This window comes from Phyllobates terribilis, unplaced genomic scaffold (assembly GCF_046119375.1).
Source record: "Phyllobates terribilis strain yellow unplaced genomic scaffold, ASM4611937v1 Scaffold_236__1_contigs__length_3049075, whole genome shotgun sequence".
Classification (NCBI taxonomy): domain Eukaryota; kingdom Metazoa; phylum Chordata; class Amphibia; order Anura; family Dendrobatidae; genus Phyllobates; species Phyllobates terribilis.
Window position 1 is genome coordinate 26,353 of NW_027362996.1, and position 27,853 is coordinate 54,205.

A 27,853-nucleotide genomic window follows, 5' to 3' on the forward strand; every position below is an offset into this window, starting at 1 on the left:
TTTGTTCATTTTGCTTGTTTGTCGGATTTTGGGATGGACTCTTTGGCTTTGCTTTTCTTCTCCTCATTGGATTTTTCATGTTAAAAGTTGCAGAAGCCAGATGACAAGCTCATTTTGGTTCAACTTCAGCAACTGTGCATTGCATTGCCATGTAATGTAATGCAATGCAATGCTATCTATCTAGCTCTCCCTCTATACTTCCTTTTGGATAAACAGACATATTAGGCAAGCATTTTGGAGCTTTCACCTAAATAACTACAGGTGGTGAGATAAGCTGCACAATATAATTGACCTTTCAGTATATTGTTGCACACACACCATCTATTTAGCAAATGCCCTTGTTATCAACAGCAGCCTTTTAAACTCACCTGAGCTAACAGGTATGTGAGCTGGTTACTCTGCTGCGCTTAAAATTTCTTTTTTGGTTTGCTACAATGCCTTTTCTGAAACGTTGTCTCCCTCTGCTGTAACACTGACTTCTTTCATTTAATGCCTGCAGACTATAAAAGAGAAACCAACCCAAAAAGTTTGGTTGATTAGTCTGTGGCATTCTTTTAAACTGTTGCTTATGGCGGTCTCTGTGAGCTTCTCAGTGACATTCAGCCATCCAGGTATCCCGCCTGCAGTAGACGGAATGTGGCAATGGAACGCTGGCTGCGCGTGTCATAATAGGCTCTGAGCCTTTATATACCTGCGCACAGCAGCAGCCACCTTCAGTCTGCTGCTGGACAGCCAGCAGCAGCAGCAGGAGAGGTAATTAATCAGCAACCCTCCTGCTAAGGGTAGACAGCTGCTCGTTCCACCCCCCCCGCCTTAATTGGTTCTCCTCCCTTCCAACGGTGTTGAGGCGGGTGGGAACAGCCGGGGGTTGAGGGTACTGTGCTAAAAGAGGTGGAGTTATGCAGATCTAAAACGCGTGGATTGCAGCAGCAGCAAGCCGAAAAGTGCAGGCATGTGAGGGATCTAGAGGTTGACAGCATGTCTTCTTAACGGGAGTCCAGGTGGCCATCTCCACAAATGGACTTTTCAGAATCCTTGGGTGGCACCGTAGTCGGAAACCAATTCTGGTTATCGCTTCTCGGCCTTTTGGCTAAGATCAAGTGTAGTATCTGTTCTTATCAGTTTAATATCTGATACGTCCCCTATCTGGGGACCATATATTAAATGGATTTTTAGAACAGGGAGATGGAAAAAGAGCTTGCTCTGTCCACTCCACGCATTGACCTGGTATTGCAGTATCTCCAGGACCGGTGCACCCCTTCTTTAATGCAGTTTCTAAAATCAGAAAGAATTGAATTCAATGCTTTTTGTTCATTTTGCTTGTTTGTCGGATTTTGGGATGGACTCTTTGGCTTTGCTTTTCTTCTCCTCATTGGATTTTTCATGTTAAAAGTTGCAGAAGCCAGATGACAAGCTCATTTTGGTTCAACTTCAGCAACTGTGCATTGCATTGCCATGTAATGTAATGTAATGCAATGCTATCTATCTAGCTCTCCCTCTATACTTCCTTTTGGATAAACAGACATATTAGGCAAGCATTTTGGAGCTTTCACCTAAATAACTACAGGTGGTGAGATAAGCTGCACAATATAATTGACCTTTCAGTATATTGTTGCACACACACCATCTATTTAGCAAATGCCCTTGTTATCAACAGCAGCCTTTTAAACTCACCTGAGCTAACAGGTATGTGAGCTGGTTACTCTGCTGCGCTTAAAATTTCTTGTTTGGTTTGCTACAATGCCTTTTCTGAAATGTTGTCTCCCTCTGCTGGAACACTGACTTCTTTCATTTAATGCCTGCAGACTATAAAAGAGAAACCAACCCAAAAAGTTTGGTTGATTAGTCTGTGGCATTCTTTTAAACTGTTGCTTATGGCGGTCTCTGTGAGCTTCTCAGTGACATTCAGCCATCCAGGTATCCCGCCTGCAGTAGACGGAATGTGGCAATGGAACGCTGGCTGCGCGTGTCATAATAGGCTCTGAGCCTTTATATACCTGCGCACAGCAGCAGCCACCTTCAGTCTGCTGCTGGACAGCCAGCAGCAGCAGCAGCAGGAGAGGTAATTAATCAGCAACCCTCCTGCTAAGGGTAGACAGCTGCTCGTTCCACATCCCCCCCGCCTTAATTGGTTCTCCTCCCTTCCAACGGTGTTGAGGCGGGTGGGAACAGCCGGGGGTTGAGGGTACTGTGCTAAAAGAGGTGGAGTTATGCAGATCTAAAACGCGTGGATTGCAGCAGCAGCAAGCCGAAAAGTGCAGGCATGTGAGGGATCTAGAGGTTGACAGCATGTCTTCTTAACGGGAGTCCAGGTGGCCATCTCCACAAATGGACTTTTCAGAATCCTTGGGTGGCACCGTAGTCGGAAACCAATTCTGGTTATCGCTTCTCGGCCTTTTGGCTAAGATCAAGTGTAGTATCTGTTCTTATCAGTTTAATATCTGATACGTCCCCTATCTGGGGACCATATATTAAATGGATTTTTAGAACAGGGAGATGGAAAAAGAGCTTGCTCTGTCCACTCCACGCATTGACCTGGTATTGCAGTATCTCCAGGACCGGTGCACCCCTTCTTTAATGCAGTTTCTAAAATCAGAAAGAATTGAATTCAATGCTTTTTGTTCATTTTGCTTGTTTGTCGGATTTTGGGATGGACTCTTTGGCTTTGCTTTTCTTCTCCTCATTGGATTTTTCATGTTAAAAGTTGCAGAAGCCAGATGACAAGCTCATTTTGGTTCAACTTCAGCAACTGTGCATTGCATTGCCATGTAATGTAATGTAATGCAATGCTATCTATCTAGCTCTCCCTCTATACTTCCTTTTGGATAAACAGACATATTAGGCAAGCATTTTGGAGCTTTCACCTAAATAACTACAGGTGGTGAGATAAGCTGCACAATATAATTGACCTTTCAGTATATTGTTGCACACACACCATCTATTTAGCAAATGCCCTTGTTATCAACAGCAGCCTTTTAAACTCACCTGAGCTAACAGGTATGTGAGCTGGTTACTCTGCTGCGCTTAAAATTTCTTGTTTGGTTTGCTACAATGCCTTTTCTGAAACGTTGTCTCCCTCTGCTGGAACACTGACTTCTTTCATTTAATGCCTGCAGACTATGAAAGAGAAACCAACCCAAAAAGTTTGGTTGATTAGTCTGTGGCATTCTTTTAAACTGTTGCTTATGGCGGTCTCTGTGAGCTTCTCAGTGACATTCAGCCATCCAGGTATCCCGCCTGCAGTAGACAGAATGTGGCAATGGAACGCTGGCTGCGCGTGTCATAATAGGCTCTGAGCCTTTATATACCTGCGCACAGCAGCAGCCACCTTCAGTCTGCTGCTGGACAGCCAGCAGCAGCAGCAGCAGGAGAGGTAATTAATCAGCAACCCTCCTGCTAAGGGTAGACAGCTGCTCGTTCCACCCCCCCCCCGCCTTAATTGGTTCTCCTCCCTTCCAACGGTGTTGAGGCGGGTGGGAACAGCCGGGGGTTGAGGGTACTGTGCTAAAAGAGGTGGAGTTATGCAGATCTAAAACGCGTGGATTGCAGCAGCAGCAAGCCGAAAAGTGCAGGCATGTGAGGGATCTAGAGGTTGACAGCATGTCTTCTTAACGGGAGTCCAGGTGGCCATCTCCACAAATGGACTTTTCAGAATCCTTGGGTGGCACCGTAGTCGGAAACCAATTCTGGTTATCGCTTCTCGGCCTTTTGGCTAAGATCAAGTGTAGTATCTGTTCTTATCAGTTTAATATCTGATACGTCCCCTATCTGGGGACCATATATTAAATGGATTTTTAGAACAGGGAGATGGAAAAAGAGCTTGCTCTGTCCACTCCACGCATTGACCTGGTATTGCAGTATCTCCAGGACCGGTGCACCCCTTCTTTAATGCAGTTTCTAAAATCAGAAAGAATTGAATTCAATGCTTTTTGTTCATTTTGCTTGTTTGTCGGATTTTGGGATGGACTCTTTGGCTTTGCTTTTCTTCTCCTCATTGGATTTTTCATGTTAAAAGTTGCAGAAGCCAGATGACAAGCTCATTTTGGTTCAACTTCAGCAACTGTGCATTGCATTGCCATGTAATGTAATGTAATGCAATGCTATCTATCTAGCTCTCCCTCTATACTTCCTTTTGGATAAACAGACATATTAGGCAAGCATTTTGGAGCTTTCACCTAAATAACTACAGGTGGTGAGATAAGCTGCACAATATAATTGACCTTTCAGTATATTGTTGCACACACACCATCTATTTAGCAAATGCCCTTGTTATCAACAGCAGCCTTTTAAACTCACCTGAGCTAACAGGTATGTGAGCTGGTTACTCTGCTGCGCTTAAAATTTCTTGTTTGGTTTGCTACAATGCCTTTTCTGAAACGTTGTCTCCCTCTGCTGGAACACTGACTTCTTTCATTTAATGCCTGCAGACTATGAAAGAGAAACCAACCCAAAAAGTTTGATTGATTAGTCTGTGGCATTCTTTTAAACTGTTGCTTATGGCGGTCTCTGTGAGCTTCTCAGTGACATTCAGCCATCCAGGTATCCCGCCTGCAGTAGACAGAATGTGGCAATGGAACGCTGGCTGCGCGTGTCATAATAGGCTCTGAGCCTTTATATACCTGCGCACAGCAGCAGCCACCTTCAGTCTGCTGCTGGACAGCCAGCAGCAGCAGCAGCAGGAGAGGTAATTAATCAGCAACCCTCCTGCTAAGGGTAGACAGCTGCTCGTTCCACCCCCCCCCCCCGCCTTAATTGGTTCTCCTCCCTTCCAACGGTGTTGAGGCGGGTGGGAACAGCCGGGGGTTGAGGGTACTGTGCTAAAAGAGGTGGAGTTATGCAGATCTAAAACGCGTGGATTGCAGCAGCAGCAAGCCGAAAAGTGCAGGCATGTGAGGGATCTAGAGGTTGACAGCATGTCTTCTTAACGGGAGTCCAGGTGGCCATCTCCACAAATGGACTTTTCAGAATCCTTGGGTGGCACCGTAGTCGGAAACCAATTCTGGTTATCGCTTCTCGGCCTTTTGGCTAAGATCAAGTGTAGTATCTGTTCTTATCAGTTTAATATCTGATACGTCCCCTATCTGGGTACCATATATTAAATGGATTTTTAGAACAGGGAGATGGAAAAAGAGCTTGCTCTGTCCACTCCACGCATTGACCTGGTATTGCAGTATCTCCAGGACCGGTGCACCCCTTCTTTAATGCAGTTTCTAAAATCAGAAAGAATTGAATTCAATGCTTTTTGTTCATTTTGCTTGTTTGTCGGATTTTGGGATGGACTCTTTGGCTTTGCTTTTCTTCTCCTCATTGGATTTTTCATGTTAAAAGTTGCAGAAGCCAGATGACAAGCTCATTTTGGTTCAACTTCAGCAACTGTGCATTGCATTGCCATGTAATGTAATGTAATGCAATGCTATCTATCTAGCTCTCCCTCTATACTTCCTTTTGGATAAACAGACATATTAGGCAAGCATTTTGGAGCTTTCACCTAAATAACTACAGGTGGTGAGATAAGCTGCACAATATAATTGACCTTTCAGTATATTGTTGCACACACACCATCTATTTAGCAAATGCCCTTGTTATCAACAGCAGCCTTTTAAACTCACCTGAGCTAACAGGTATGTGCGCTGGTTACTCTGCTGCGCTTAAAATTTCTTGTTTGGTTTGCTACAATGCCTTTTCTGAAACGTTGTCTCCCTCTGCTGGAACACTGACTTCTTTCATTTAATGCCTGCAGACTATGAAAGAGAAACCAACCCAAAAAGTTTGGTTGATTAGTCTGTGGCATTCTTTTAAACTGTTGCTTATGGCGGTCTCTGTGAGCTTCTCAGTGACATTCAGCCATCCAGGTATCCCGCCTGCAGTAGACAGAATGTGGCAATGGAACGCTGGCTGCGCGTGTCATAATAGGCTCTGAGCCTTTATATACCTGCGCACAGCAGCAGCCACCTTCAGTCTGCTGCTGGACAGCCAGCAGCAGCAGCAGCAGGAGAGGTAATTAATCAGCAACCCTCCTGCTAAGGGTAGACAGCTGCTCGTTCCACCCCCCCCCCCGCCTTAATTGGTTCTCCTCCCTTCCAACGGTGTTGAGGCGGGTGGGAACAGCCGGGGGTTGAGGGTACTGTGCTAAAAGAGGTGGAGTTATGCAGATCTAAAACGCGTGGATTGCAGCAGCAGCAAGCCGAAAAGTGCAGGCATGTGAGGGATCTAGAGGTTGACAGCATGTCTTCTTAACGGGAGTCCAGGTGGCCATCTCCACAAATGGACTTTTCAGAATCCTTGGGTGGCACCGTAGTCGGAAACCAATTCTGGTTATCGCTTCTCGGCCTTTTGGCTAAGATCAAGTGTAGTATCTGTTCTTATCAGTTTAATATCTGATACGTCCCCTATCTGGGGACCATATATTAAATGGATTTTTAGAACAGGGAGATGGAAAAAGAGCTTGCTCTGTCCACTCCACGCATTGACCTGGTATTGCAGTATCTCCAGGACCGGTGCACCCCTTCTTTAATGCAGTTTCTAAAATCAGAAAGAATTGAATTCAATGCTTTTTGTTCATTTTGCTTGTTTGTCGGATTTTGGGATGGACTCTTTGGCTTTGCTTTTCTTCTCCTCATTGGATTTTTCATGTTAAAAGTTGCAGAAGCCAGATGACAAGCTCATTTTGGTTCAACTTCAGCAACTGTGCATTGCATTGCCATGTAATGTAATGTAATGCAATGCTATCTATCTAGCTCTCCCTCTATACTTCCTTTTGGATAAACAGACATATTAGGCAAGCATTTTGGAGCTTTCACCTAAATAACTACAGGTGGTGAGATAAGCTGCACAATATAATTGACCTTTCAGTATATTGTTGCACACACACCATCTATTTAGCAAATGCCCTTGTTATCAACAGCAGCCTTTTAAACTCACCTGAGCTAACAGGTATGTGAGCTGGTTACTCTGCTGCGCTTAAAATTTCTTGTTTGGTTTGCTACAATGCCTTTTCTGAAACGTTGTCTCCCTCTGCTGGAACACTGACTTCTTTCATTTAATGCCTGCAGACTATGAAAGAGAAACCAACCCAAAAAGTTTGATTGATTAGTCTGTGGCATTCTTTTAAACTGTTGCTTATGGCGGTCTCTGTGAGCTTCTCAGTGACATTCAGCCATCCAGGTATCCCGCCTGCAGTAGACAGAATGTGGCAATGGAACGCTGGCTGCGCGTGTCATAATAGGCTCTGAGCCTTTATATACCTGCGCACAGCAGCAGCCACCTTCAGTCTGCTGCTGGACAGCCAGCAGCAGCAGCAGCAGGAGAGGTAATTAATCAGCAACCCTCCTGCTAAGGGTAGACAGCTGCTCGTTCCACCCCCCCCCCCGCCTTAATTGGTTCTCCTCCCTTCCAACGGTGTTGAGGCGGGTGGGAACAGCCGGGGGTTGAGGGTACTGTGCTAAAAGAGGTGGAGTTATGCAGATCTAAAACGCGTGGATTGCAGCAGCAGCAAGCCGAAAAGTGCAGGCATGTGAGGGATCTAGAGGTTGACAGCATGTCTTCTTAACGGGAGTCCAGGTGGCCATCTCCACAAATGGACTTTTCAGAATCCTTGGGTGGCACCGTAGTCGGAAACCAATTCTGGTTATCGCTTCTCGGCCTTTTGGCTAAGATCAAGTGTAGTATCTGTTCTTATCAGTTTAATATCTGATACGTCCCCTATCTGGGGACCATATATTAAATGGATTTTTAGAACAGGGAGATGGAAAAAGAGCTTGCTCTGTCCACTCCACGCATTGACCTGGTATTGCAGTATCTCCAGGACCGGTGCACCCCTTCTTTAATGCAGTTTCTAAAATCAGAAAGAATTGAATTCAATGCTTTTTGTTCATTTTGCTTGTTTGTCGGATTTTGGGATGGACTCTTTGGCTTTGCTTTTCTTCTCCTCATTGGATTTTTCATGTTAAAAGTTGCAGAAGCCAGATGACAAGCTCATTTTGGTTCAACTTCAGCAACTGTGCATTGCATTGCCATGTAATGTAATGTAATGCAATGCTATCTATCTAGCTCTCCCTCTATACTTCCTTTTGGATAAACAGACATATTAGGCAAGCATTTTGGAGCTTTCACCTAAATAACTACAGGTGGTGAGATAAGCTGCACAATATAATTGACCTTTCAGTATATTGTTGCACACACACCATCTATTTAGCAAATGCCCTTGTTATCAACAGCAGCCTTTTAAACTCACCTGAGCTAACAGGTATGTGAGCTGGTTACTCTGCTGCGCTTAAAATTTCTTGTTTGGTTTGCTACAATGCCTTTTCTGAAACGTTGTCTCCCTCTGCTATAACACTGACTTCTTTCATTTAATGCCTGCAGACTATAAAAGAGAAACCAACCCAAAAAGTTTGGTTGATTAGTCTGTGGCATTCTTTTAAACTGTTGCTTATGGCGGTCTCTGTGAGCTTCTCAGTGACATTCAGCCATCCAGGTATCCCGCCTGCAGTAGACGGAATGTGGCAATGGAACGCTGGCTGCGCGTGTCATAATAGGCTCTGAGCCTTTATATACCTGCGCACAGCAGCAGCCACCTTCAGTCTGCTGCTGGACAGCCAGCAGCAGCAGCAGCAGGAGAGGTAATTAATCAGCAACCCTCCTGCTAAGGGTAGACAGCTGCTCGTTCCACCCCCCCCCCGCCTTAATTGGTTCTCCTCCCTTCCAACGGTGTTGAGGCGGGTGCGAACAGCCGGGGGTTGAGGGTACTGTGCTAAAAGAGGTGGAGTTATGCAGATCTAAAACGCGTGGATTGCAGCAGCAGCAAGCTGAAAAGTGCAGGCATGTGAGTGATCTAGAGGTTGACAGCATGTCTTCTTAACGGGAGTCCAGGTGGCCATCTCCACAAATGGACTTTTCAGAATCCTTGGGTGGCACCGTAGTCGGAAACCAATTCTGGTTATCGCTTCTCGGCCTTTTGGCTAAGATCAAGTGTAGTATCTGTTCTTATCAGTTTAATATCTGATACATCCCCTATCTGGGGACCATATATTAAATGGATTTTAAGAACAGGGAGATGGAAAAAGAGCTTGCTCTGTCCACTCCACGCATTGACCTGGTATTGCAGTATCTCCAGGACCGGTGCACCCCTTCTTTAATGCAGTTTCTAAAATCAGAAAGAATTGAATTCAATGCTTTTTGTTCATTTTGCTTGTTTGTCGGATTTTGGGATGGACTCTTTGGCTTTGCTTTTCTTCTCCTCATTGGATTTTTCATGTTAAAAGTTGCAGAAGCCAGATGACAAGCTCATTTTGGTTCAACTTCAGCAACTGTGCATTGCATTGCCATGTAATGTAATGTAATGCAATGCTATCTATCTAGCTCTCCCTCTATACTTCCTTTTGGATAAACAGACATATTAGGCAAGCATTTTGGAGCTTTCACCTAAATAACTACAGGTGGTGAGATAAGCTGCACAATATAATTGACCTTTCAGTATATTGTTGCACACACACCATCTATTTAGCAAATGCCCTTGTTATCAACAGCAGCCTTTTAAACTCACCTGAGCTAACAGGTATGTGAGCTGGTTACTCTGCTGCGCTTAAAATTTCTTTTTTGGTTTGCTACAATGCCTTTTCTGAAACGTTGTCTCCCTCTGCTGGAACACTGACTTCTTTCATTTAATGCCTGCAGACTATAAAAGAGAAACCAACCCAAAAAGTTTGGTTGATTAGTCTGTGGCATTCTTTTAAACTGTTGCTTATGGCGGTCTCTGTGAGCTTCTCAGTGACATTCAGCCATCCAGGTATCCCGCCTGCAGTAGACGGAATGTGGCAATGGAACGCTGGCTGCGCGTGTCATAATAGGCTCTGAGCCTTTATATACCTGCGCACAGCAGCAGCCACCTTCAGTCTGCTGCTGGACAGCCAGCAGCAGCAGCAGCAGGAGAGGTAATTAATCAGCAACCCTCCTGCTAAGGGTAGACAGCTGCTCGTTCCACCCCCCCCGCCTTAATTGGTTCTCCTCCCTTCCAACGGTGTTGAGGCGGGTGGGAACAGCCGGGGGTTGAGGGTACTGTGCTAAAAGAGGTGGAGTTATGCAGATCTAAAACGCGTGGATTGCAGCAGCAGCAAGCCGAAAAGTGCAGGCATGTGAGGGATCTAGAGGTTGACAGCATGTCTTCTTAACGGGAGTCCAGGTGGCCATCTCCACAAATGGACTTTTCAGAATCCTTGGGTGGCACCGTAGTCGGAAACCAATTCTGGTTATCGCTTCTCGGCCTTTTGGCTAAGATCAAGTGTAGTATCTGTTCTTATCAGTTTAATATCTGATACGTCCCCTATCTGGGGACCATATATTAAATGGATTTTAAGAACAGGGAGATGGAAAAAGAGCTTGCTCTGTCCACTCCACGCATTGACCTGGTATTGCAGTATCTCCAGGACCGGTGCACCCCTTCTTTAATGCAGTTTCTAAAATCAGAAAGAATTGAATTCAATGCTTTTTGTTCATTTTGCTTGTTTGTCGGATTTTGGGATGGACTCTTTGGCTTTGCTTTTCTTCTCCTCATTGGATTTTTCATGTTAAAAGTTGCAGAAGCCAGATGACAAGCTCATTTTGGTTCAACTTCAGCAACTGTGCATTGCATTGCCATGTAATGTAATGTAATGCAATGCTATCTATCTAGCTCTCCCTCTATACTTCCTTTTGGATAAACAGACATATTAGGCAAGCATTTTGGAGCTTTCACCTAAATAACTACAGGTGGTGAGATAAGCTGCACAATATAATTGACCTTTCAGTATATTGTTGCACACACACCATCTATTTAGCAAATGCCCTTGTTATCAACAGCAGCCTTTTAAACTCACCTGAGCTAACAGGTATGTGAGCTGGTTACTCTGCTGCGCTTAAAATTTCTTTTTTGGTTTGCTACAATGCCTTTTCTGAAACGTTGTCTCCCTCTGCTGGAACACTGACTTCTTTCATTTAATGCCTGCAGACTATAAAAGAGAAACCAACCCAAAAAGTTTGGTTGATTAGTCTGTGGCATTCTTTTAAACTGTTGCTTATGGCGGTCTCTGTGAGCTTCTCAGTGACATTCAGCCATCCAGGTATCCCGCCTGCAGTAGACGGAATGTGGCAATGGAACGCTGGCTGCGCGTGTCATAATAGGCTCTGAGCCTTTATATACCTGCGCACAGCAGCAGCCACCTTCAGTCTGCTGCTGGACAGCCAGCAGCAGCAGCAGCAGGAGAGGTAATTAATCAGCAACCCTCCTGCTAAGGGTAGACAGCTGCTCGTTCCACCCCCTCCCCCGCCTTAATTGGTTCTCCTCCCTTCCAACGGTGTTGAGGCGGGTGGGAACAGCCGGGGGTTGAGGGTACTGTGCTAAAAGAGGTGGAGTTATGCAGATCTAAAACGCGTGGATTGCAGCAGCAGCAAGCCGAAAAGTGCAGGCATGTGAGGGATCTAGAGGTTGACAGCATGTCTTCTTAACGGGAGTCCAGGTGGCCATCTCCACAAATGGACTTTTCAGAATCCTTGGGTGGCACCGTAGTCGGAAACCAATTCTGGTTATCGCTTCTCGGCCTTTTGGCTAAGATCAAGTGTAGTATCTGTTCTTATCAGTTTAATATCTGATACGTCCCCTATCTGGGGACCATATATTAAATGGATTTTTAGAACAGGGAGATGGAAAAAGAGCTTGCTCTGTCCACTCCACGCATTGACCTGGTATTGCAGTATCTCCAGGACCGGTGCACCCCTTCTTTAATGCAGTTTCTAAAATCAGAAAGAATTGAATTCAATGCTTTTTGTTCATTTTGCTTGTTTGTCGGATTTTGGGATGGACTCTTTGGCTTTGCTTTTCTTCTCCTCATTGGATTTTTCATGTTAAAAGTTGCAGAAGCCAGATGACAAGCTCATTTTGGTTCAACTTCAGCAACTGTGCATTGCATTGCCATGTAATGTAATGTAATGCAATGCTATCTATCTAGCTCTCCCTCTATACTTCCTTTTGGATAAACAGACATATTAGGCAAGCATTTTGGAGCTTTCACCTAAATAACTACAGGTGGTGAGATAAGCTGCACAATATAATTGACCTTTCAGTATATTGTTGCACACACACCATCTATTTAGCAAATGCCCTTGTTATCAACAGCAGCCTTTTAAACTCACCTGAGCTAACAGGTATGTGAGCTGGTTACTCTGCTGCGCTTAAAATTTCTTTTTTGGTTTGCTACAATGCCTTTTCTGAAACGTTGTCTCCCTCTGCTGGAACACTGACTTCTTTCATTTAATGCCTGCAGACTATAAAAGAGAAACCAACCCAAAAAGTTTGGTTGATTAGTCTGTGGCATTCTTTTAAACTGTTGCTTATGGCGGTCTCTGTGAGCTTCTCAGTGACATTCAGCCATCCAGGTATCCCGCCTGCAGTAGACGGAATGTGGCAATGGAACGCTGGCTGCGCGTGTCATAATAGGCTCTGAGCCTTTATATACCTGCGCACAGCAGCAGCCACCTTCAGTCTGCTGCTGGACAGCCAGCAGCAGCAGCAGCAGGAGAGGTAATTAATCAGCAACCCTCCTGCTAAGGGTAGACAGCTGCTCGTTCCACCCCCTCCCCCCCCGCCTTAATTGGTTCTCCTCCTTTCCAACGGTGTTGAGGCGGGTGGGAACAGCCGGGGGTTGAGGGTACTGTGCTAAAAGAGGTGGAGTTATGCAGATCTAAAACGCGTGGATTGCAGCAGCAGCAAGCTGAAAAGTGCAGGTATGTGAGGGATCTAGAGGTTGACAGCATGTCTTCTTAACGGGAGTCCAGGTGGCCATCTCCACAAATGGACTTTTCAGAATCCTTGGGTGGCACCGTAGTCGGAAACCAATTCTGGTTATCGCTTCTCGGCCTTTTGGCTAAGATCAAGTGTAGTATCTGTTCTTATCAGTTTAATATCTGATACGTCCCCTATCTGGGGACCATATATTAAATGGATTTTTAGAACAGGGAGATGGAAAAAGAGCTTGCTCTGTCCACTCCACGCATTGACCTGGTATTGCAGTATCTCCAGGACCGGTGCACCCCTTCTTTAATGCAGTTTCTAAAATCAGAAAGAATTGAATTCAATGCTTTTTGTTCATTCTGCTTGTTTGTCGGATTTTGGGATGGACTCTTTGGCTTTGCTTTTCTTCTCCTCATTGGATTTTTCATGTTAAAAGTTGCAGAAGCCAGATGACAAGCTCATTTTGGTTCAACTTCAGCAACTGTGCATTGCATTGCCATGTAATGTAATGTAATGCAATGCTATCTATCTAGCTCTCCCTCTATACTTCCTTTTGGATAAACAGACATATTAGGCAAGCATTTTGGAGCTTTCACCTAAATAACTACAGGTGGTGAGATAAGCTGCACAATATAATTGACCTTTCAGTATATTGTTGCACACACACCATCTATTTAGCAAATGCCCTTGTTATCAACAGCAGCCTTTTAAACTCACCTGAGCTAACAGGTATGTGAGCTGGTTACTCTGCTGCGCTTAAAATTTCTTTTTTGGTTTGCTACAATGCCTTTTCTGAAACGTTGTCTCCCTCTGCTGGAACACTGACTTCTTTCATTTAATGCCTGCAGACTATAAAAGAGAAACCAACCCAAAAAGTTTGGTTGATTAGTCTGTGGCATTCTTTTAAACTGTTGCTTATGGCGGTCTCTGTGAGCTTCTCAGTGACATTCAGCCATCCAGGTATCCCGCCTGCAGTAGACGGAATGTGGCAATGGAACGCTGGCTGCGCGTGTCATAATAGGCTCTGAGCCTTTATATACCTGCGCACAGCAGCAGCCACCTTCAGTCTGCTGCTGGACAGCCAGCAGCAGCAGCAGCAGGAGAGGTAATTAATCAGCAACCCTCCTGCTAAGGGTAGACAGCTGCTCGTTCCACCCCCCCCCCCCCGCCTTAATTGGTTCTCCTCCTTTCCAACGGTGTTGAGGCGGGTGGGAACAGCCGGGGGTTGAGGGTACTGTGCTAAAAGAGGTGGAGTTATGCAGATCTAAAACGCGTGGATTGCAGCAGCAGCAAGCCGAACAGTGCAGGTATGTGAGGGATCTAGAGGTTGACAGCATGTCTTCTTAACGGGAGTCCAGGTGGCCATCTCCACAAATGGACTTTTCAGAATCCTTGGGTGGCACCGTAGTCGGAAACCAATTCTGGTTATCGCTTCTCGGCCTTTTGGCTAAGATCAAGTGTAGTATCTGTTCTTATCAGTTTAATATCTGATACGTCCCCTATCTGGGGACCATATATTAAATGGATTTTTAGAACAGGGAGATGGAAAAAGAGCTTGCTCTGTCCACTCCACGCATTGACCTGGTATTGCAGTATCTCCAGGACCGGTGCACCCCTTCTTTAATGCAGTTTCTAAAATCAGAAAGAATTGAATTCAATGCTTTTTGTTCATTCTGCTTGTTTGTCGGATTTTGGGATGGACTCTTTGGCTTTGCTTTTCTTCTCCTCATTGGATTTTTCATGTTAAAAGTTGCAGAAGCCAGATGACAAGCTCATTTTGGTTCAACTTCAGCAACTGTGCATTGCATTGCCATGTAATGTAATGTAATGCAATGCTATCTATCTAGCTCTCCCTCTATACTTCCTTTTGGATAAACAGACATATTAGGCAAGCATTTTGGAGCTTTCACCTAAATAACTACAGGTGGTGAGATAAGCTGCACAATATAATTGACCTTTCAGTATATTGTTGCACACACACCATCTATTTAGCAAATGCCCTTGTTATCAACAGCAGCCTTTTAAACTCACCTGAGCTAACAGGTATGTGAGCTGGTTACTCTGCTGCGCTTAAAATTTCTTTTTTGGTTTGCTACAATGCCTTTTCTGAAACGTTGTCTCCCTCTGCTGGAACACTGACTTCTTTCATTTAATGCCTGCAGACTATAAAAGAGAAACCAACCCAAAAAGTTTGGTTGATTAGTCTGTGGCATTCTTTTAAACTGTTGCTTATGGCGGTCTCTGTGAGCTTCTCAGTGACATTCAGCCATCCAGGTATCCCGCCTGCAGTAGACGGAATGTGGCAATGGAACGCTGGCTGCGCGTGTCATAATAGGCTCTGAGCCTTTATATACCTGCGCACAGCAGCAGCCACCTTCAGTCTGCTGCTGGACAGCCAGCAGCAGCAGCAGCAGGAGAGGTAATTAATCAGCAACCCTCCTGCTAAGGGTAGACAGCTGCTCGTTCCACCCCCCCCCCACCTTAATTGGTTCTCCTCCTTTCCAACGGTGTTGAGGCGGGTGGGAACAGCCGGGGGTTGAGGGTACTGTGCTAAAAGAGGTGGAGTTATGCAGATCTAAAACGCGTGGATTGCAGCAGCAGCAAGCCGAAAAGTGCAGGTATGTGAGGGATCTAGAGGTTGACAGCATGTCTTCTTAACGGGAGTCCAGGTGGCCATCTCCACAAATGGACTTTTCAGAATCCTTGGGTGGCACAGTAGTCGGAAACCAATTCTGGTTATCGCTTCTCGGCCTTTTGGCTAAGATCAAGTGTAGTATCTGTTCTTATCAGTTTAATATCTGATACGTCCCCTATCTGGGGACCATATATTAAATGGATTTTTAGAACAGGGAGATGGAAAAAGAGCTTGCTCTGTCCACTCCACGCATTGACCTGGTATTGCAGTATCTCCAGGACCGGTGCACCCCTTCTGTAATGCAGTTTCTAAAATCAGAAAGAATTGAATTCAATGCTTTTTGTTCATTTTGCTTGTTTGTCGGATTTTGGGATGGACTCTTTGGCTTTGCTTTTCTTCTCCTCATTGGATTTTTCATGTTAAAAGTTGCAGAAGCCAGATGACAAGCTCATTTTGGTTCAACTTCAGCAACTGTGCATTGCATTGCCATGTAATGTAATGTAATGCAATGCTATCTATCTAGCTCTCCCTCTATACTTCCTTTTGGATAAACAGACATATTAGGCAAGCATTTTGGAGCTTTCACCTAAATAACTACAGGTGGTGAGATAAGCTGCACAATATAATTGACCTTTCAGTATATTGTTGCACACACACCATCTATTTAGCAAATGCCCTTGTTATCAACAGCAGCCTTTTAAACTCACCTGAGCTAACAGGTATGTGAGCTGGTTACTCTGCTGCGCTTAAAATTTCTTTTTTGGTTTGCTACAATGCCTTTTCTGAAACGTTGTCTCCCTCTGCTGGAACACTGACTTCTTTCATTTAATGCCTGCAGACTATAAAAGAGAAACCAACCCAAAAAGTTTGGTTGATTAGTCTGTGGCATTCTTTTAAACTGTTGCTTATGGCGGTCTCTGTGAGCTTCTCAGTGACATTCAGCCATCCAGGTATCCCGCCTGCAGTAGACGGAATGTGGCAATGGAACGCTGGCTGCGCGTGTCATAATAGGCTCTGAGCCTTTATATACCTGCGCACAGCAGCAGCCACCTTCAGTCTGCTGCTGGACAGCCAGCAGCAGCAGCAGCAGGAGAGGTAATTAATCAGCAACCCTCCTGCTAAGGGTAGACAGCTGCTCGTTCCACCCCCCCCCCCGCCTTAATTGGTTCTCCTCCCTTCCAACGGTGTTGAGGCGGGTGGGAACAGCCGGGGGTTGAGGGTACTGTGCTAAAAGAGGTGGAGTTATGCAGATCTAAAACGCGTGGATTGCAGCAGCAGCAAGCCGAAAAGTGCAGGCATGTGAGGGATCTAGAGGTTGACAGCATGTCTTCTTAACGGGAGTCCAGGTGGCCATCTCCACAAATGGAGTTTTCAGAATCCTTGGGTGGCACCGTAGTCGGAAACCAATTCTGGTTATCGCTTCTCGGCCTTTTGGCTAAGATCAAGTGTAGTATCTGTTCTTATCAGTTTAATATCTGATACGTCCCCTATCTGGGGACCATATATTAAATGGATTTTTAGAACAGGGAGATGGAAAAAGAGCTTGCTCTGTCCACTCCACGCATTGACCTGGTATTGCAGTATCTCCAGGACCGGTGCACCCCTTCTTTAATGCAGTTTCTAAAATCAGAAAGAATTGAATTCAATGCTTTTTGTTCATTTTGCTTGTTTGTCGGATTTTGGGATGGACTCTTTGGCTTTGCTTTTCTTCTCCTCATTGGATTTTTCATGTTAAAAGTTGCAGAAGCCAGATGACAAGCTCATTTTGGTTCAACTTCAGCAACTGTGCATTGCATTGCCATGTAATGTAATGTAATGCAATGCTATCTATCTAGCTCTCCCTCTATACTTCCTTTTGGATAAACAGACATATTAGGCAAGCATTTTGGAGCTTTCACCTAAATAACTACAGGTGGTGAGATAAGCTGCACAATATAATTGACCTTTCAGTATATTGTTGCACACACACCATCTATTTAGCAAATGCCCTTGTTATCAACAGCAGCCTTTTAAACTCACCTGAGCTAACAGGTATGTGAGCTGGTTACTCTGCTGCGCTTAAAATTTCTTTTTTGGTTTGCTACAATGCCTTTTCTGAAACGTTGTCTCCCTCTGCTGGAACACTGACTTCTTTCATTTAATGCCTGCAGACTATAAAAGAGAAACCAACCCAAAAAGTTTGGTTGATTAGTCTGTGGCATTCTTTTAAACTGTTGCTTATGGCGGTCTCTGTGAGCTTCTCAGTGACATTCAGCCATCCAGGTATCCCGCCTGCAGTAGACGGAATGTGGCAATGGAACGCTGGCTGCGCGTGTCATAATAGGCTCTGAGCCTTTATATACCTGCGCACAGCAGCAGCCACCTTCAGTCTGCTGCTGGACAGCCAGCAGCAGCAGCAGCAGGAGAGGTAATTAATCAGCAACCCTCCTGCTAAGGGTAGACAGCTGCTCGTTCCACCCCCCCCCCGCCTTAATTGGTTCTCCTCCCTTCCAACGGTGTTGAGGCGGGTGGGAACAGCCGGGGGTTGAGGGTACTGTGCTAAAAGAGGTGGAGTTATGCAGATCTAAAACGCGTGGATTGCAGCAGCAGCAAGCCGAAAAGTGCAGGCATGTGAGGGATCTAGAGGTTGACAGCATGTCTTCTTAACGGGAGTCCAGGTGGCCATCTCCACAAATGGACTTTTCAGAATCCTTGGGTGGCACCGTAGTCGGAAACCAATTCTGGTTATCGCTTCTCGGCCTTTTGGCTAAGATCAAGTGTAGTATCTGTTCTTATCAGTTTAATATCTGATACGTCCCCTATCTGGGGACCATATATTAAATGGATTTTTAGAACAGGGAGATGGAAAAAGAGCTTGCTCTGTCCACTCCACGCATTGACCTGGTATTGCAGTATCTCCAGGACCGGTGCACCCCTTCTTTAATGCAGTTTCTAAAATCAGAAAGAATTGAATTCAATGCTTTTTGTTCATTTTGCTTGTTTGTTGGATTTTGGGATGGACTCTTTGGCTTTGCTTTTCTTCTCCTCATTGGATTTTTCATGTTAAAAGTTGCAGAAGCCAGATGACAAGCTCATTTTGGTTCAACTTCAGCAACTGTGCATTGCATTGCCATGTAATGTAATGTAATGCAATCCTATCTATCTAGCTCTCCCTCTATACTTCCTTTTGGATAAACAGACATATTAGGCAAGCATTTTGGAGCTTTCACCTAAATAACTACAGGTGGTGAGATAAGCTGCACAATATAATTGACCTTTCAGTATATTGTTGCACACACACCATCTATTTAGCAAATGCCCTTGTTATCAACAGCAGCCTTTTAAACTCACCTGAGCTAACAGGTATGTGAGCTGGTTACTCTGCTGCGCTTAAAATTTCTTTTTTGGTTTGCTACCATGCCTTTTCTGAAACGTTGTCTCCCTCTGCTGGAACACTGACTTCTTTCATTTAATGCCTGCAGACTATAAAAGAGAAACCAACCCAAAAAGTTTGGTTGATTAGTCTGTGGCATTCTTTTAAACTGTTGCTTATGGCGGTCTCTGTGAGCTTCTCAGTGACATTCAGCCATCCAGGTATCCCGCCTGCAGTAGACGGAATGTGGCAATGGAACGCTGGCTGCGCGTGTCATAATAGGCTCTGAGCCTTTATATACCTGCGCACAGCAGCAGCCACCTTCAGTCTGCTGCTGGACAGCCAGCAGCAGCAGCAGCAGGAGAGGTAATTAATCAGCAACCCTCCTGCTAAGGGTAGACAGCTGCTCGTTCCACCCCCCCCGCCTTAATTGGTTCTCCTCCCTTCCAACGGTGTTGAGGCGGGTGGGAACAGCCGGGGGTTGAGGGTACTGTGCTAAAAGAGGTGGAGTTATGCAGATCTAAAACGCGTGGATTGCAGCAGCAGCAAGCCGAAAAGTGCAGGCATGTGAGGGATCTAGAGGTTGACAGCATGTCTTCTTAACGGGAGTCCAGGTGGCCATCTCCACAAATGGACTTTTCAGAATCCTTGGGTGGCACCGTAGTCGGAAACCAATTCTGGTTATCGCTTCTCGGCCTTTTGGCTAAGATCAAGTGTAGTATCTGTTCTTATCAGTTTAATATCTGATACGTCCCCTATCTGGGGACCATATATTAAATGGATTTTTAGAACAGGGAGATGGAAAAAGAGCTTGCTCTGTCCACTCCATGCATTGACCTGGTATTGAAGTATCTCCAGGACCGGTGCACCCCTTCTTTAATGCAGTTTCTAAAATCAGAAAGAATTGAATTCAATGCTTTTTGTTCATTTTGCTTGTTTGTCGGATTTTGGGATGGACTCTTTGGCTTTGCTTTTCTTCTCCTCATTGGATTTTTCATGTTAAAAGTTGCAGAAGCCAGATGACAAGCTCATTTTGGTTCAACTTCAGCAACTGTGCATTGCATTGCCATGTAATGTAATGTAATGCAATGCTATCTATCTAGCTCTCCCTCTATACTTCCTTTTGGATAAACAGACATATTAGGCAAGCATTTTGGAGCTTTCACCTAAATAACTACAGGTGGTGAGATAAGCTGCACAATATAATTGACCTTTCAGTATATTGTTGCACACACACCATCTATTTAGCAAATGCCCTTGTTATCAACAGCAGCCTTTTAAACTCACCTGAGCTAACAGGTATGTGAGCTGGTTACTCTGCTGCGCTTAAAATTTCTTTTTTGGTTTGCTACAATGCCTTTTCTGAAACGTTGTCTCCCTCTGCTGGAACACTGACTTCTTTCATTTAATGCCTGCAGACTATAAAAGAGAAACCAACCCAAAAAGTTTGGTTGATTAGTCTGTGGCATTCTTTTAAACTGTTGCTTATGGCGGTCTCTGTGAGCTTCTCAGTGACATTCAGCCATCCAGGTATCCCGCCTGCAGTAGACGGAATGTGGCAATGGAACGCTGGCTGCGCGTGTCATAATAGGCTCTGAGCCTTTATATACCTGCGCACAGCAGCAGCCACCTTCAGTCTGCTGCTGGACAGCCAGCAGAAGCAGCAGCAGGAGAGGTAATTAATCAGCAACCCTCCTGCTAAGGGTAGACAGCTGCTCGTTCCACCCCCCCCCCCCGCCTTAATTGGTTCTCCTCCCTTCCAACGGTGTTGAGGCGGGTGGGAACAGCCGGGGGTTGAGGGTACTGTGCTAAAAGAGGTGGAGTTATGCAGATCTAAAACGCGTGGATTGCAGCAGCAGCAAGCCGAAAAGTGCAGGCATGTGAGGGATCTAGAGGTTGACAGCATGTCTTCTTAACGGGAGTCCAGGTGGCCATCTCCACAAATGGACTTTTCAGAATCCTTGGGTGGCACCGTAGTCGGAAACCAATTCTGGTTATCGCTTCTCGGCCTTTTGGCTAAGATCAAGTGTAGTATCTGTTCTTATCAGTTTAATATCTGATACGTCCCCTATCTGGGGACCATATATTAAATGGATTTTTAGAACAGGGAGATGGAAAAAGAGCTTGCTCTGTCCACTCCACGCATTGACCTGGTATTGCAGTATCTCCAGGACCGGTGCACCCCTTCTTTAATGCAGTTTCTAAAATCAGAAAGAATTGAATTCAATGCTTTTTGTTCATTTTGCTTGTTTGTTGGATTTTGGGATGGACTCTTTGGCTTTGCTTTTCTTCTCCTCATTGGATTTTTCATGTTAAAAGTTGCAGAAGCCAGATGACAAGCTCATTTTGGTTCAACTTCAGCAACTGTGCATTGCATTGCCATGTAATGTAATGTAATGCAATCCTATCTATCTAGCTCTCCCTCTATACTTCCTTTTGGATAAACAGACATATTAGGCAAGCATTTTGGAGCTTTCACCTAAATAACTACAGGTGGTGAGATAAGCTGCACAATATAATTGACCTTTCAGTATATTGTTGCACACACACCATCTATTTAGCAAATGCCCTTGTTATCAACAGCAGCCTTTTAAACTCACCTGAGCTAACAGGTATGTGAGCTGGTTACTCTGCTGCGCTTAAAATTTCTTTTTTGGTTTGCTACAATGCCTTTTCTGAAACGTTGTCTCCCTCTGCTGGAACACTGACTTCTTTCATTTAATGCCTGCAGACTATAAAAGAGAAACCAACCCAAAAAGTTTGGTTGATTAGTCTGTGGCATTCTTTTAAACTGTTGCTTATGGCGGTCTCTGTGAGCTTCTCAGTGACATTCAGCCATCCAGGTATCCCGCCTGCAGTAGACGGAATGTGGCAATGGAACGCTGGCTGCGCGTGTCATAATAGGCTCTGAGCCTTTATATACCTGCGCACAGCAGCAGCCACCTTCAGTCTGCTGCTGGACAGCCAGCAGCAGCAGCAGCAGGAGAGGTAATTAATCAGCAACCCTCCTGCTAAGGGTAGACAGCTGCTCGTTCCACCCCCCCCCCCCCGCCTTAATTGGTTCTCCTCCCTTCCAACGGTGTTGAGGCGGGTGGGAACAGCCGGGGGTTGAGGGTACTGTGCTAAAAGAGGTGGAGTTATGCAGATCTAAAACGCGTGGATTGCAGCAGCAGCAAGCCGAAAAGTGCAGGCATGTGAGGGATCTAGAGGTTGACAGCATGTCTTCTTAACGGGAGTCCAGGTGGCCATCTCCACAAATGGACTTTTCAGAATCCTTGGGTGGCACCGTAGTCGGAAACCAATTCTGGTTATCGCTTCTCGGCCTTTTGGCTAAGATCAAGTGTAGTATCTGTTCTTATCAGTTTAATATCTGATACGTCCCCTATCTGGGGACCATATATTAAATGGATTTTTAGAACAGGGAGATGGAAAAAGAGCTTGCTCTGTCCACTCCATGCATTGACCTGGTATTGAAGTATCTCCACGACCGGTGCACCCCTTCTTTAATGCAGTTTCTAAAATCAGAAAGAATTGAATTCAATGCTTTTTGTTCATTTTGCTTGTTTGTCGGATTTTGGGATGGACTCTTTGGCTTTGCTTTTCTTCTCCTCATTGGATTTTTCATGTTAAAAGTTGCAGAAGCCAGATGACAAGCTCATTTTGGTTCAACTTCAGCAACTGTGCATTGCATTGCCATGTAATGTAATGTAATGCAATGCTATCTATCTAGCTCTCCCTCTATACTTCCTTTTGGATAAACAGACATATTAGGCAAGCATTTTGGAGCTTTCACCTAAATAACTACAGGTGGTGAGATAAGCTGCACAATATAATTGACCTTTCAGTATATTGTTGCACACACACCATCTATTTAGCAAATGCCCTTGTTATCAACAGCAGCCTTTTACACTCACCTGAGCTAACAGGTATGTGAGCTGGTTACTCTGCTGCGCTTAAAATTTCTTTTTTGGTTTGCTACAATGCCTTTTCTGAAACGTTGTCTCCCTCTGCTGGAACACTGACTTCTTTCATTTAATGCCTGCAGACTATAAAAGAGAAACCAACCCAAAAAGTTTGGTTGATTAGTCTGTGGCATTCTTTTAAACTGTTGCTTATGGCGGTCTCTGTGAGCTTCTCAGTGACATTCAGCCATCCAGGTATCCCGCCTGCAGTAGACGGAATGTGGCAATGGAACGCTGGCTGCGCGTGTCATAATAGGCTCTGAGCCTTTATATACCTGCGCACAGCAGCAGCCACCTTCAGTCTGCTGCTGGACAGCCAGCAGCAGCAGCAGCAGGAGAGGTAATTAATCAGCAACCCTCCTGCTAAGGGTAGACAGCTGCTCGTTCCACCCCCCCCCCCGCCTTAATTGGTTCTCCTCCCTTCCAACGGTGTTGAGGCGGGTGGGAACAGCCGGGGGTTGAGGGTACTGTGCTAAAAGAGGTGGAGTTATGCAGATCTAAAACGCGTGGATTGCAGCAGCAGCAAGCCGAAAAGTGCAGGCATGTGAGGGATCTAGAGGTTGACAGCATGTCTTCTTAACGGGAGTCCAGGTGGCCATCTCCACAAATGGACTTTTCAGAATCCTTGGGTGGCACCGTAGTCGGAAACCAATTCTGGTTATCGCTTCTCGGCCTTTTGGCTAAGATCAAGTGTAGTATCTGTTCTTATCAGTTTAATATCTGATACGTCCACTATCTGGGGACCATATATTAAATGGATTTTTAGAACAGGGAGATGGAAAAAGAGCTTGCTCTGTCCGCTCCACGCATTGACCTGGTATTGCAGTATCTCCAGGACCGGTGCACCCCTTCTTTAATGCAGTTTCTAAAATCAGAAAGAATTGAATTCAATGCTTTTTGTTCATTTTGCTTGTTTGTCGGATTTTGGGATGGACTCTTTGGCTTTGCTTTTCTTCTCCTCATTGGATTTTTCATGTTAAAAGTTGCAGAAGCCAGATGACAAGCTCATTTTGGTTCAACTTCAGCAACTGTGCATTGCATTGCCATGTAATGTAATGTAATGCAATGCTATCTATCTAGCTCTCCCTCTATACTTCCTTTTGGATAAACAGACATATTAGGCAAGCATTTTGGAGCTTTCACCTAAATAACTACAGGTGGTGAGATAAGCTGCACAATATAATTGACCTTTCAGTATATTGTTGCACACACACCATCTATTTAGCAAATGCCCTTGTTATCAACAGCAGCCTTTTAAACTCACCTGAGCTAACAGGTATGTGAGCTGGTTACTCTGCTGCGCTTAAAATTTCTTTTTTGGTTTGCTACAATGCCTTTTCTGAAACGTTGTCTCCCTCTGCTGGAACACTGACTTCTTTCATTTAATGCCTGCAGACTATAAAAGAGAAACCAACCCAAAAAGTTTGGTTGATTAGTCTGTGGCATTCTTTTAAACTGTTGCTTATGGCGGTCTCTGTGAGCTTCTCAGTGACATTCAGCCATCCAGGTATCCTGCCTGCAGTAGACAGAATGTGGCAATGGAACGCTGGCTGCGCGTGTCATAATAGGCTCTGAGCCTTTATATACCTGCGCACAGCAGCAGCCACCTTCAGTCTGCTGCTGGACAGCCAGTAGCAGCAGCAGCAGGAGAGGTAATTAATCAGCAACCCTCCTGCTAAGGGTAGACAGCTGCTCGTTCCACCCCCCCCGCCTTAATTGGTTCTCCTCCCTTCCAACGGTGTTGAGGCGGGTGGGAACAGCCGGGGGTTGAGGGTACTGTGCTAAAAGAGGTGGAGTTATGCAGATCTAAAACGCGTGGATTGCAGCAGCAGCAAGCCGAAAAGTGCAGGCATGTGAGGGATCTAGAGGTTGACAGCATGTCTTCTTAACGGGAGTCCAGGTGGCCATCTCCACAAATGGACTTTTCAGAATCCTTGGGTGGCACCGTAGTCGGAAACCAATTCTGGTTATCGCTTCTCGGCCTTTTGGCTAAGATCAAGTGTAGTATCTGTTCTTATCAGTTTAATATCTGATACGTCCCCTATCTGGGGACCATATATTAAATGGATTTTTAGAACAGGGAGATGGAAAAAGAGCTTGCTCTGTCCACTCCACGCATTGACCTGGTATTGCAGTATCTCCAGGACCGGTGCACCCCTTCTTTAATGCAGTTTCTAAAATCAGAAAGAATTGAATTCAATGCTTTTTGTTCATTTTGCTTGTTTGTCGGATTTTGGGATGGACTCTTTGGCTTTGCTTTTCTTCTCCTCATTGGATTTTTCATGTTAAAAGTTGCAGAAGCCAGATGACAAGCTCATTTTGGTTCAACTTCAGCAACTGTGCATTGCATTGCCATGTAATGTAATGTAATGCAATGCTATCTATCTAGCTCTCCCTCTATACTTCCTTTTGGATAAACAGACATATTAGGCAAGCATTTTGGAGCTTTCACCTAAATAACTACAGGTGGTGAGATAAGCTGCACAATATAATTGACCTTTCAGTATATTGTTGCACACACACCATCTATTTAGCAAATGCCCTTGTTATCAACAGCAGCCTTTTAAACTCACCTGAGCTAACAGGTATGTGAGCTGGTTACTCTGCTGCGCTTAAAATTTCTTTTTTGGTTTGCTACAATGCCTTTTCTGAAACGTTGTCTCCCTCTGCTGGAACACTGACTTCTTTCATTTAATGCCTGCAGACTATAAAAGAGAAACCAACCCAAAAAGTTTGGTTGATTAGTCTGTGGCATTCTTTTAAACTGTTGCTTATGGCGGTCTCTGTGAGCTTCTCAGTGACATTCAGCCATCCAGGTATCCCGCCTGCAGTAGACGGAATGTGGCAATGGAACGCTGGCTGCGCGTGTCATAATAGGCTCTGAGCCTTTATATACCTGCGCACAGCAGCAGCCACCTTCAGTCTGCTGCTGGACAGCCAGCAGCAGCAGCAGCAGGAGAGGTAATTAATCAGCAACCCTCCTGCTAAGGGAAGACAGCTGCTCGTTCCACCCCCCCCCGCCTTAATTGGTTCTCCTCCCTTCCAACGGTGTTGAGGCGGGTGGGAACAGCCGGGGGTTGAGGGTACTGTGCTAAAAGAGGTGGAGTTATGCAGATCTAAAACGCGTGGATTGCAGCAGCAGCAAGCCGAAAAGTGCAGGCATGTGAGGGATCTAGAGGTTGACAGCATGTCTTCTTAACGGGAGTCCAGGTGGCCATCTCCACAAATGGACTTTTCAGAATCCTTGGGTGGCACCGTAGTCGGAAACCAATTCTGGTTATCGCTTCTCGGCCTTTTGGCTAAGATCAAGTGTAGTATCTGTTCTTATCAGTTTAATATCTGATACGTCCCCTATCTGGGGACCATATATTAAATGGATTTTTAGAACAGGGAGATGGAAAAAGAGCTTGCTCTGTCCACTCCACGCATTGACCTGGTATTGCAGTATCTCCAGGACCGGTGCACCCCTTCTTTAATGCAGTTTCTAAAATCAGAAAGAATTGAATTCAATGCTTTTTGTTCATTTTGCTTGTTTGTCGGATTTTGGGATGGACTCTTTGGCTTTGCTTTTCTTCTCCTCATTGGATTTTTCATGTTAAAAGTTGCAGAAGCCAGATGACAAGCTCATTTTGGTTCAACTTCAGCAACTGTGCATTGCATTGCCATGTAATGTAATGTAATGCAATGCTATCTATCTAGCTCTCCCTCTATACTTCCTTTTGGATAAACAGACATATTAGGCAAGCATTTTGGAGCTTTCACCTAAATAACTACAGGTGGTGAGATAAGCTGCACAATATAATTGACCTTTCAGTATATTGTTGCACACACACCATCTATTTAGCAAATGCCCTTGTTATCAACAGCAGCCTTTTAAACTCACCTGAGCTAACAGGTATGTGAGCTGGTTACTCTGCTGCGCTTAAAATTTCTTTTTTGGTTTGCTACAATGCCTTTTCTGAAACGTTGTCTCCCTCTGCTGGAACACTGACTTCTTTCATTTAATGCCTGCAGACTATAAAAGAGAAACCAACCCAAAAAGTTTGGTTGATTAGTCTGTGGCATTCTTTTAAACTGTTGCTTATGGCGGTCTCTGTGAGCTTCTCAGTGACATTCAGCCATCCAGGTATCCCGCCTGCAGTAGACGGAATGTGGCAATGGAACGCTGGCTGCGCGTGTCATAATAGGCTCTGAGCCTTTATATACCTGCGCACAGCAGCAGCCACCTTCAGTCTGCTGCTGGACAGCCAGCAGCAGCAGCAGCAGGAGAGGTAATTAATCAGCAACCCTCCTGCTAAGGGTAGACAGCTGCTCGTTCCACCCCCCCCCCGCCTTAATTGGTTCTCCTCCCTTCCAACGGTGTTGAGGCGGGTGGGAACAGCCGGGGGTTGAGGGTACTGTGCTAAAAGAGGTGGAGTTATGCAGATCTAAAACGCGTGGATTGCAGCAGCAGCAAGCCGAAAAGTGCAGGCATGTGAGGGATCTAGAGGTTGACAGCATGTCTTCTTAACGGGAGTCCAGGTGGCCATCTCCACAAATGGACTTTTCAGAATCCTTGGGTGGCACCGTAGTCGGAAACCAATTCTGGTTATCGCTTCTCGGCCTTTTGGCTAAGATCAAGTGTAGTATCTGTTCTTATCAGTTTAATATCTGATACGTCCCCTATCTGGGGACCATATATTAAATGGATTTTTAGAACAGGGAGATGGAAAAAGAGCTTGCTCTGTCCACTCCACGCATTGACCTGGTATTGCAGTATCTCCAGGACCGGTGCACCCCTTCTTTAATGCAGTTTCTAAAATCAGAAAGAATTGAATTCAATGCTTTTTGTTCATTTTGCTTGTTTGTCGGATTTTGGGATGGACTCTTTGGCTTTGCTTTTCTTCTCCTCATTGGATTTTTCATGTTAAAAGTTGCAGAAGCCAGATGACAAGCTCATTTTGGTTCAACTTCAGCAACTGTGCATTGCATTGCCATGTAATGTAATGTAATGCAATGCTATCTATCTAGCTCTCCCTCTATACTTCCTTTTGGATAAACAGACATATTAGGCAAGCATTTTGGAGCTTTCACCTAAATAACTACAGGTGGTGAGATAAGCTGCACAATATAATTGACCTTTCAGTATATTGTTGCACACA

General features: G+C 45.0%; 21 non-coding genes across 21 annotated transcripts; all 21 read left to right on the top strand.

Moving 5' to 3' along the window:
- Positions 1-1,070: 1,070 nt before the first annotated feature.
- LOC141215378 (U2 spliceosomal RNA) lies at positions 1,071-1,261 on the top strand. The gene has a single exon (XR_012284446.1). It is a non-coding gene; the product is annotated as a U2 spliceosomal RNA (small nuclear RNA).
- A 1,120-nt stretch (positions 1,262-2,381) lies between these two features.
- On the top strand, positions 2,382-2,572 carry LOC141215390 (U2 spliceosomal RNA). The gene has a single exon (XR_012284457.1). It is a non-coding gene; the product is annotated as a U2 spliceosomal RNA (small nuclear RNA).
- Positions 2,573-3,692: 1,120 nt separating this feature from the next.
- LOC141215401 (U2 spliceosomal RNA) lies at positions 3,693-3,883 on the top strand. The gene has a single exon (XR_012284468.1). It is a non-coding gene; the product is annotated as a U2 spliceosomal RNA (small nuclear RNA).
- A 1,122-nt stretch (positions 3,884-5,005) lies between these two features.
- LOC141216588 (U2 spliceosomal RNA) lies at positions 5,006-5,196 on the top strand. The gene has a single exon (XR_012285616.1). It is a non-coding gene; the product is annotated as a U2 spliceosomal RNA (small nuclear RNA).
- Positions 5,197-6,317: 1,121 nt separating this feature from the next.
- On the top strand, positions 6,318-6,508 carry LOC141215413 (U2 spliceosomal RNA). Its single transcript, XR_012284480.1, has one exon. It is a non-coding gene; the product is annotated as a U2 spliceosomal RNA (small nuclear RNA).
- A 1,121-nt stretch (positions 6,509-7,629) lies between these two features.
- On the top strand, positions 7,630-7,820 carry LOC141215424 (U2 spliceosomal RNA). The gene has a single exon (XR_012284491.1). It is a non-coding gene; the product is annotated as a U2 spliceosomal RNA (small nuclear RNA).
- A 1,120-nt stretch (positions 7,821-8,940) lies between these two features.
- Positions 8,941-9,131, top strand: LOC141216621 (U2 spliceosomal RNA). Its single transcript, XR_012285647.1, has one exon. It is a non-coding gene; the product is annotated as a U2 spliceosomal RNA (small nuclear RNA).
- Positions 9,132-10,249: 1,118 nt separating this feature from the next.
- Positions 10,250-10,440, top strand: LOC141216448 (U2 spliceosomal RNA). The gene has a single exon (XR_012285482.1). It is a non-coding gene; the product is annotated as a U2 spliceosomal RNA (small nuclear RNA).
- A 1,121-nt stretch (positions 10,441-11,561) lies between these two features.
- On the top strand, positions 11,562-11,752 carry LOC141215436 (U2 spliceosomal RNA). Its single transcript, XR_012284502.1, has one exon. It is a non-coding gene; the product is annotated as a U2 spliceosomal RNA (small nuclear RNA).
- Positions 11,753-12,876: 1,124 nt separating this feature from the next.
- LOC141215448 (U2 spliceosomal RNA) lies at positions 12,877-13,067 on the top strand. The gene has a single exon (XR_012284515.1). It is a non-coding gene; the product is annotated as a U2 spliceosomal RNA (small nuclear RNA).
- A 1,123-nt stretch (positions 13,068-14,190) lies between these two features.
- Positions 14,191-14,381, top strand: LOC141215460 (U2 spliceosomal RNA). The gene has a single exon (XR_012284526.1). It is a non-coding gene; the product is annotated as a U2 spliceosomal RNA (small nuclear RNA).
- A 1,120-nt stretch (positions 14,382-15,501) lies between these two features.
- Positions 15,502-15,692, top strand: LOC141215471 (U2 spliceosomal RNA). Its single transcript, XR_012284537.1, has one exon. It is a non-coding gene; the product is annotated as a U2 spliceosomal RNA (small nuclear RNA).
- Positions 15,693-16,813: 1,121 nt separating this feature from the next.
- On the top strand, positions 16,814-17,004 carry LOC141215482 (U2 spliceosomal RNA). The gene has a single exon (XR_012284548.1). It is a non-coding gene; the product is annotated as a U2 spliceosomal RNA (small nuclear RNA).
- A 1,120-nt stretch (positions 17,005-18,124) lies between these two features.
- Positions 18,125-18,315, top strand: LOC141215494 (U2 spliceosomal RNA). Its single transcript, XR_012284559.1, has one exon. It is a non-coding gene; the product is annotated as a U2 spliceosomal RNA (small nuclear RNA).
- A 1,118-nt stretch (positions 18,316-19,433) lies between these two features.
- Positions 19,434-19,624, top strand: LOC141216530 (U2 spliceosomal RNA). The gene has a single exon (XR_012285559.1). It is a non-coding gene; the product is annotated as a U2 spliceosomal RNA (small nuclear RNA).
- Positions 19,625-20,746: 1,122 nt separating this feature from the next.
- On the top strand, positions 20,747-20,937 carry LOC141215505 (U2 spliceosomal RNA). Its single transcript, XR_012284570.1, has one exon. It is a non-coding gene; the product is annotated as a U2 spliceosomal RNA (small nuclear RNA).
- Positions 20,938-22,060: 1,123 nt separating this feature from the next.
- On the top strand, positions 22,061-22,251 carry LOC141216679 (U2 spliceosomal RNA). Its single transcript, XR_012285703.1, has one exon. It is a non-coding gene; the product is annotated as a U2 spliceosomal RNA (small nuclear RNA).
- A 1,121-nt stretch (positions 22,252-23,372) lies between these two features.
- On the top strand, positions 23,373-23,563 carry LOC141216632 (U2 spliceosomal RNA). The gene has a single exon (XR_012285657.1). It is a non-coding gene; the product is annotated as a U2 spliceosomal RNA (small nuclear RNA).
- Positions 23,564-24,681: 1,118 nt separating this feature from the next.
- On the top strand, positions 24,682-24,872 carry LOC141215517 (U2 spliceosomal RNA). The gene has a single exon (XR_012284581.1). It is a non-coding gene; the product is annotated as a U2 spliceosomal RNA (small nuclear RNA).
- Positions 24,873-25,991: 1,119 nt separating this feature from the next.
- Positions 25,992-26,182, top strand: LOC141215529 (U2 spliceosomal RNA). The gene has a single exon (XR_012284592.1). It is a non-coding gene; the product is annotated as a U2 spliceosomal RNA (small nuclear RNA).
- A 1,120-nt stretch (positions 26,183-27,302) lies between these two features.
- LOC141215540 (U2 spliceosomal RNA) lies at positions 27,303-27,493 on the top strand. The gene has a single exon (XR_012284603.1). It is a non-coding gene; the product is annotated as a U2 spliceosomal RNA (small nuclear RNA).
- The last annotated feature ends 360 nt before the right edge of the window (positions 27,494-27,853 follow it).